This window comes from Pinus tabuliformis, chromosome 8 (assembly GCF_031772625.1).
Source record: "Pinus tabuliformis cultivar Carrire ecotype Pingquan chromosome 8, CPIR1, whole genome shotgun sequence".
Classification (NCBI taxonomy): domain Eukaryota; kingdom Viridiplantae; phylum Streptophyta; class Pinopsida; order Pinales; family Pinaceae; genus Pinus; species Pinus tabuliformis.
The window spans coordinates 993,581,499-993,590,550 of NC_142294.1; positions in this window are offsets into that span (position 1 = coordinate 993,581,499).

Consider the following 9,052-nt stretch of genomic DNA (forward strand, 5'->3'; position numbering starts at 1 on the left):
CAAGAATCTCCTCATTTTAGATTTAGCCTCATGGGAATGAATAAGGCTCCTTGTAGCATGAACTTGGAAATTCTCAGACTTTGAAACTTAGAATTTGGAACTTGGAGAATTTATCACCCATCACTAGCCACTAGCTTGTCAAAGGCAAAAGGACAAGCTTTTATAGATGGAGGGGAAGGAGATAAGATCAACCACAACATCCATGGGATTGGCTTTATCACTAAGAAACTTCCATGAGAGGTGGAGAACCACTTCCCTTATATGGAGATTCGAAGCCAAACTGACCCAACTCAATATAGATTTCGTTCATGAGTGGGTTAGGAAGAACCTTTGCAAGTTGGTTTGTTAAAACTTTACCCAACTGGGTTGGCGCGAGTGCGACTCTGAGACAGAGCGCCAAATGGCGCGCCCTCTTTGGAGGATTTCGCCTATTGGCGCGAGTGATACACAGTGGACCTGCGCCAATGGAAAAAGGGCTATTTTTATGGGTATTTTGTAAAAGGTGTCTTTAGGGCATATGAATTACATACTCAAGAGGATACAATGCAAGTGTTTTCAGGTTATGTCACTTCTCACAGGTCCCGGAATAAGTCCTCCAACGTGCGGGAGAAGGGGTAACAGGGACGGTAACAAGTTACTGTGTAACAAGCATGTTACAGAATTAGTTGCAATGTGGACTTCCTTATGGTAGATTTAGCAAACAGGATTGGAATTGGAGAAGATAGAGGCTCCAAATCAAAGGTCAAATCAAATGGAAAATTGTGGGATTATGAAGAACTAGAGAGAGACTCTAGGAAAGAACCTGAAAGAGACATCCCATTTCAAGTGTCATGTGCCATTCATAATCTTTATTCAATATGGAATTCAAGGTCAATATAGTCCCATTCCATGGTGAAATTGATTCTTTCAAATTGAATTACTAGTTGCAGCAATTAAAAGTTTATTTTAGCATTCTTCAAATAAAGGAAGAATAGAAAATGTATTTCACCTATTTGAAGCTAGAGGGCCATGCCATAACTTGGTGGGGAAGACATACAAAAACCTCAAGGTGGAGGGGGATTCTTTAGTGACCAAGTTTGAGTATTTCAAAACTCACATAAAGTCCTATTTCTACCCTATCGAGTATGTAGAGGACCAGTGGATCTAGTGGAATTATTTTAGATAGAGATAGAGGAAGAGTATATAGGAGTACATCACAGAATTTAGGAATATGGGAATAGTGTTGGGTATCTCTCCTAAGAACCTATATGTACTCATTAAGTATCTAAGGGGTCTATAAAAACATCTAGAAAAGCAAGTGATGAAGTTATGTAATTCCATCCTCCCACATCTACTCAAGTAACTGACCAAATGGGGTAAACATGTGACGAGAGGCTACTATGATATGATTCGACCTCCTAGAAGTGGAGCCGACGAAAACACACCATACAGACTTTCAACATCAGCAATAGGACTCCTAATAACCTTTCCAGGCCTTATAAGGTTGGAGCCTAATAAAGACCCAATCTCCTTCCTCAAACTCTCTTTCAGTGTGATGTTGGTTGGCTTGTTGTTTCATTATATTACGTGCCATAGTTAAATTTTCTTTTAATAAATTAATGACTCTTTGGATTTCTTCTAAGTGGTTTTTTACTGCTGGAACCTTAGAATCGAGTAGTGCAAAGTCCTTCCAACTGAGTGGCTCATAACCATATAAGGTTTGGAAAGGCGTCATCTTATTTGACGTGTGGTAGGTGGTATTGTACCACCATTCCGCCAGGTGTATCCATTGGGTCCATTGATTTTTTTTGTCAAGGACAAAGCAACGAAGATATGTTTCCAAGAATTTATTTACGACTTCAATTTGGCCATTTGTCTAAGGGTGATAGGCCAAACTCATGTTGAGGGATATCCCAACTTGTTGGTAGAAATACTTCCAAAAATTACCTTTAAACCTTGTGTCTCTATCACTTACTATGACCTTGGGAAAACCATGTAGTTTGTAAACATTTTTACAAAAAAAATTCGCAATTTTCTTAGTTGTTTAGGTTTTTTTCATAGCCATAAAATGGGCATATTTAGTGAGTCTATTGACTACTACAAATATCTTGTCCTTACCGTTAGATGTAGGTAGTCCTTCTATGAAGTCCATCAAAATCTCTTCCCATTTCTGGTTGGGAATGTGTAGCGGGTGTAACAACCCCGGGGTTGGTATATTTTCACTCTTATTCCTTTGACAAATATCGCACTCTACAACATATTTCTAAATTTCCTTGCTCATGCCCTTCCAATAGAATGATTATCGAATGTTGTAGTAAGTCTTGTAGAATCTGACATGTCTGGCTGCAGGAAAATTGTGAGATTCTTTTAGAATTTTCACCTTAAATTTTGATGCTGGTGTTCAGTAAATTCTACCTTTGTGCCATATTGTGTCATTCTTCCACTCGAAAGTGGTATATTGATTGATATTTTTAATCATAGATTCATAATCCTCATCCTTGGCATATTCGGCCCGTATTTCATCCAACCATTCTACAACAACTAACATGGTGACACATGTTGCGTTGTCTTCATCCTTACATGAGAGTGCATTGACTACAACATTTTCCTTCCCTTTTTTGTGCAATATTTCCAGGTCAAAGGCTGACAACTTTTCCATCCACTTTTTTTGTTCGGTTAATAATGTCTTTTGTTGAAGTAAGGATTGAAGGTTGTTGTGGTCGGTTTGGATTGAGAATTTACTCTCGAGCAAGTATTGGCGCCATTTCGTTAAAGCATGTATGATGGTGAGAGTATTATTTCGGTATGTTGATTTCAAGCCTTCTTGTTTATTAAGATTCCTGCTCTCAAATGTTATAGGGTGATTTTCATGTATTAATACAGATCCAATTCCGAATCCTGAAGGATCACATTCGACTACGAACGGTTTGGAGAAGTCAGGATTCAGTAGCACTAGTGTGGTTGACATTACTTCTTTTAGATTCTCGAAACACTTGTTTGCTTGGTCATTCCACTAGAAAGCATTCTTCTTTAACAAAGTGATCAAGGGTGTTGTCAAATGCACGTAGTTTTTTATAAATCTTGTGTAATACCTATTTCATCCTAGAAATCCTTTTAGCTTGGATATAATATTGGCTTTGGTCCATTCTCTGATTTCTTTAACTTTGTTGGGGTCCACCTTGACTCCCTCTCTGGATATAACGTTTTCTAGGTATTCAACTTCTCTTTTCCCAAAGGTACATTTCGATATCTTGGCATAGAATTGATTCTTCTCTAACACAGATAGTACTGCTTCCAGATGCTTGAGGTCTTCCTTCCATGTCTTACTATAAACGAGGATATCGTCAAAAAAGGCTAACACAAAGTTCCACAAGTATGGGTGGAAGAGTTCATTCATGGTAGCTTGGAAAGTGGGTGCAGTGTATGGACTTCTACTTTTTGTAATGATTCCATGCTTCAACAATTCTTGTATTAATCGTTCTATTTCTATCTTGTGGTGATGGGGATAATGATATGGTTTAACATTTACTAGTATCGAGTCTGGTTTGACTTTGATGATGTGTTCAATTTGCCTTTTAGGGGGTAATTTCACTGGTAGATCTTGAAAAACATTCTCATATTTATGGATCAAGGATGAGATTTCTAAAGGTCGGTGAGTCCCTTCTATCGATAAGAACTCCAACTGCTGACATTGTGCGAAAAATGTTGGGGATCCCTTGCGAACAATTTTCTTCATCTACTGATCCTAGATGACTTGGGTCGGTGGAGCTTGAAACCCAAGCAACTTCTACTTCCTTCCATCCCACTTGAACTCAATGAATTACTTCTGGTGATTAATTGAATATGTGCCTAGTGTTTGTAACCATTGTATCCCTAGAACTACATCTACTCCTCCTAGGGGAACTGTATAAAAAATGGACTGCATTTCATATTCTCTTAGCTGTAATTTAACTTTATGGCACTTACCTATTCCATCTATACGTTTTCTGTCTACTACCGTAACTTTTAAATCTGCTACAGGGTAATCAAAAATGTTTAATCTTTTTGCAACGTTGACATCCACGAAATTTTGCATACTCCCTGAGTCTATTAGATCTATAATTTTTTGCTTCTTGAAGTGACCTTTAAGCTTTAGTTTCTGTGGCTGAGCTATCCCTATGATGGCTTCCAAAGAAATTTGTGGCACATCCTCTTCTGATTCTGGACTAGGGTTTGCATTTTCTTCATTGTTCTCTTCATCATAGTTGTCTTTTGAATATTCTTCTTCTTGTTCGGCTTCACGGTTGCACAATTTTTGCATTGCGCATTTGTGTCCTATGTAATACTTGTCTCCACATTTCTAGCATCTGCCATCCTTTTTCCTTTCAACATTAGATTGTTTATTTCCTTCATTTCACATTGGTGGTGGAACGTACTTGATAGTGTTCTCTGACGATGGTTTACTTGACTTCCCCTTGGAGTAGTTGTTAGTTCTCTCATTACTGGCATATGGTGCCTTATGGAGTTTATATTTTTTTTCAATAATTATAGTTGTGTCTGGCATCCTCAATGGATTTGGGTTTATGTAATTTTAATTCTTCGCGAATGTAATCTTTAAGGCCACAATGATACATTTTTAATAGTTCTTCATTTGAGATTCCTCTTTTCCTTACTCCCAACACTTACCATTCATGAGTGTATTCACTCACTGTTCCTTTCTATTTGACGTAAACGAATCTCTCATACACATCATCCTCTTCCTCCTCATGAAATATTTTCAGCAAGGCATTTTTGAATTTTTTCCAATTGAACAAGAAACCTATACATTTAGAAGACCACCACATAAACCAATCATATGCTTCGGCTTCTAGGTAGTTGGATGCATTCATGGCCCTTTCTTGCTCACCGAGTGGTGGGTTTGCTAAAAGATGGAATCCATCTTATTTACCCATACTACGATGCCTTTATGGCCCTTACCATCGTACTTAGGTAATTTGTTTTTAATTTTAAGATGGTTCCTTCTAGAAGACTTAGTATAATATTGGCTTCATTTGAAGTGTAGTTATGTTATTCTCGGTTGCTCGTGCCTAAAAAATATAGGGTTTGGATAACTTTCATCTTCTAGGGTTCAGAGACTTTATGTGGTCGAGGGTGGATTGGATCCTTTATTAGACTGGCTCACCATGTCTTTTATGGCTCAGATATTCTGTGCCATATCATTTTGAGTCTTCCCAAATTTTCTTACTTCATTTCGACATCGTCAAGGAATTTCCACAGCTTGTTGAGTTCTTCTTGATTTTTCTTGTAATTTTCATCATTACTATTACTTCCCATTTTGTTCTTTTTCTTCCTTGTAGACCCAAAAAAAAATTAATTAATTAAAATTTACTAACTCTATAATTTAATTATTATATGATTTAATACTATATTGGCCACACCCTTTGACCAGATGTCACGATGTTTGGAAATCTGAGCATAGGTGACTGTTGACGCTGATTCAAACTATGGTTATAGTGACTAGAACAGAGCTATAGACAAGTGTGTGAATATATCGAATGGATGGCTTGGTGGACCTATGTTGACGTTGAAGGATGTGGTGAGCCAAGGATGTAGTAAGGTGAGCTAAAGGAATGAATACAACATAGGAAGCATGAAGGAATGAATGACAGTAGGGGGAGGCATGAATGAATGACCGCAGGTGATCCAAGGACATGGACAGATGATATACACTAAGGGAGCATGGGAATGAACATAGTGGGGAAGGTGTGGAGCTGTAGTGGTAAGGGAGGTGGAATGGCGTGGTTTTGATGGAATTCAGTGGTGGTGATTAACACAGTGCAAGGAGCAGTGAAGGAGTGCAGGGGTTAGGGACGGGACGAAGTAGACACAGCGGAGTGGGGGTCGATGTTAAGTGGAGGGCCCACAGGCCAAGAACCTGTAGGAGGAGTGTGGTGCCTACCAGAATATATTGGCTCTGACACCACTGCTACTAATATTTTGTATGCTTCTTTATTTATATTTCAATAACTTGAAGCATATTTGACATGTAAATATTATATATTTTATTGAAAATGAATTGATGACCTACATGGTTGTGGCGGTGATCCTTAAATAGGAGTTGACTAGAAATGAACTCTAAATGACACGTCCCTTGGGACCAGTGTCCATTCATTATTAATTATTCAATCCTTAATTAAATATATTTAATGATTGGTTAATTAATTACATATATATATATATTATTATTTTAGTTATGTAATTTTTAATTCATAACAGAGGGCCATAACTTGGTGGGGAAGACATAAAAAAAAAATTGAGGTGGAGGGGGATCCTTTGGTGACCAAGTTTGAGTATTTCAAAACTCTCATAAAGTCCTAGTTCTACCCTATCGAATATATAGAGGACCAATGGATCCAGTGGCATTATTTTAGGTAGAGATAGTAGAAGAGTGTATAGGAGTACATCACAGAATTTATGAATATGGGAATAGTGTTGGGTATCTCTCCTAAGAACCTAGATGTAATCATTAAGTATCTAAGGGGTCTACACAACCATCTACCAAAACAAGTGATGATGTTCTATAACACCCTCCTCCCACATCTACCCAGGTAATCGGCCAACCAGGGTAAACATGTGACAAGAGGTTACTATGATATGATTCGACCTCCTAAGTCACGTTAAGGAAGTGAAACTGACAAAAACACACCATACAGACCTTCAACATTAGCAAAAGGATTCCTAAAAACCATCCCAACCATTTTGCTAACTAGCCTCTAAGTCCTATTGAGGTTTTAGACCTCTTGACCTGTGGACGCTCCCATGCTATGGGCATGCCAGCGTCCAGGGACCTCTAGATGCTCTCATAGGGCTACAAGCCAACATCCAGAGACTATTTTGCATAGTGTTGTGCCAGCGTCCCCAAGATTTGAGCCACTTTTTCAGGCCCAGAGCCCAGGTCACTACCCAGAATTAAATGACATCTTCATAATAGTAAAATAATAGAGAAATGACAGTACAAATGAAATTACTTGAATAAGACCTTGACTGGCCCATACTAGCCATGACAAGAATTTCATCAAACATAACATGAATATGTAATCTACAAGTGTAAATAAAAAATATGAGCATAGGGGTCTCATATTTCACTGAGAATCGCTAAGAGACATTGATGCCTCAACACATTAATTACCATTTCATCCATCAGGTCATAGATACATTTTTCATTAATTTACCAATAAAAACATGATGAGATCCATACATAGTTTCTCTCATAAAACATATATATAACTAGCACAATAGCAGCATAAATACAAATGAAATCATAGCCATATAAACCACATATAGCTAGTATAATTCTCATAGAAATACAAGGAAAAATAAACTCATATTGATGTTGCAAAATCCGAACCCTGGATGGGACTTCCACATTCCACCCAACCATAGAATGGTTGAGCCAAATCTCTCTTCAGCCATTCACCCTTGTGCCATATTCCAAGCATGAATGTGGGATCTCGTAGAACACATCAATCAAAAACCATCCAGGGATTCCAGAGGCCATCCACCTCAACCCATCAAATGGTGATTCCAACTCATGATCGGACATCAAAAAATCATCATCAAATTGGTCTCTATATAAGCCTTCCACAACATTTATCCAACCAAGGCTTCTAGGACTAGTAACTCAAACCACAACTTTTACCAGGATTCCAGAGCATTTGTCCAAATAGTGCTTCCATGACTAGTAAATCAACCCACCAAGGTATTCCAGAGCATTTTTCCAACCAAGGCTTCCAAGACTAGTAACTCAACCCAAGTTGTTATAGGGCTTCCAGAGAATTTGTCCAACCAGGTCTTCGAGGACTAGTAACTCAACCCAAGCTAAGGAATCATGAGAACCAACCAAAACAAAACAAAGAAATAAATCCACAGTCACCATGGCTATCTAGGAAATGGAAAGGTTAGGAAAATCCGCTGTCAATCCTGACCATTCTCCATACCAATGACATATTACGACCAATAAATCACATGCATATGCCATGCATTCCAAAAATAGTGAGGAAAACGCACATGCAACTTGGTACCTGCAAGAAAAATTCATTGTAGTTGTTGATCCTGATGTCCTCTTGCACTTTCCTACTCTTCCTTTTCCTTCGTGCCCCAAAAAATCCAAGTATGCCACACCCTCCAAGAGTGCTCCAAGAAAACTATAAATATCCCAGAGTATGAGAGAGAGATAATAATGAGAGAGTTCCAAAATTGAACTGATGAAGCTTACACTAACCAAGCCTACCCATTGATCCTCAAAAACCTTTTTATCAATGAGGCCTCTATTTTCTCCATTTTTCATTATTTTCCTTCATTTTCCTCCTCACATGTAACCTATGACCTTTCACCTCCCTTTTCTCCTAATTTCCTTTATTTTCATAAATAAAATGCCAATAAATGACACATGCCTTTCCAAATCCTTTTCATTGCCTTTTTCAATTTCCCTAGCCATAATAATCGAAATGAACACCCACTAGGATGTTTTCCTTGCCATTCAGCTTGGAATACGTGTCCCATGAACTGTGGTGTTATATATTTTTACATGGATTTTTAACCAGGGTTGTTACAGAACCCTCCCCCTTGGCAGAACATTGTCCTTGGTGTTTAATGACACCTATAACCAACAAGACTACTGAAAATAAAACATACTTCCAATAGAGCTTTATAACACAATTCGTCGTAGTATTTACAGTGATCATCTACTAAAACATGACAAACGTATTGTTTACTGGAGCTTTATATTACAGCTCATTGCGATATTTACAATAATAACCACACATACACACATACACATTTTATTCACCCAACAAATAATCATACTGTATATGGAGCTTTATAATCTAACTCGATATAGTATTTACAATAATACAAACATATACACATATGCACATTTTCTCAATCAACGAATAAAACGATACGATGCTTACATCTGCAATAAGGGAATATAGAGGCTCACACCCCCACCCTCAAAAGTATGCACATTTTCTCAACCAACAAATAAAACCATATGATGCTTACATCTGTAATAAGGGAATCTAGAGGCTCACAC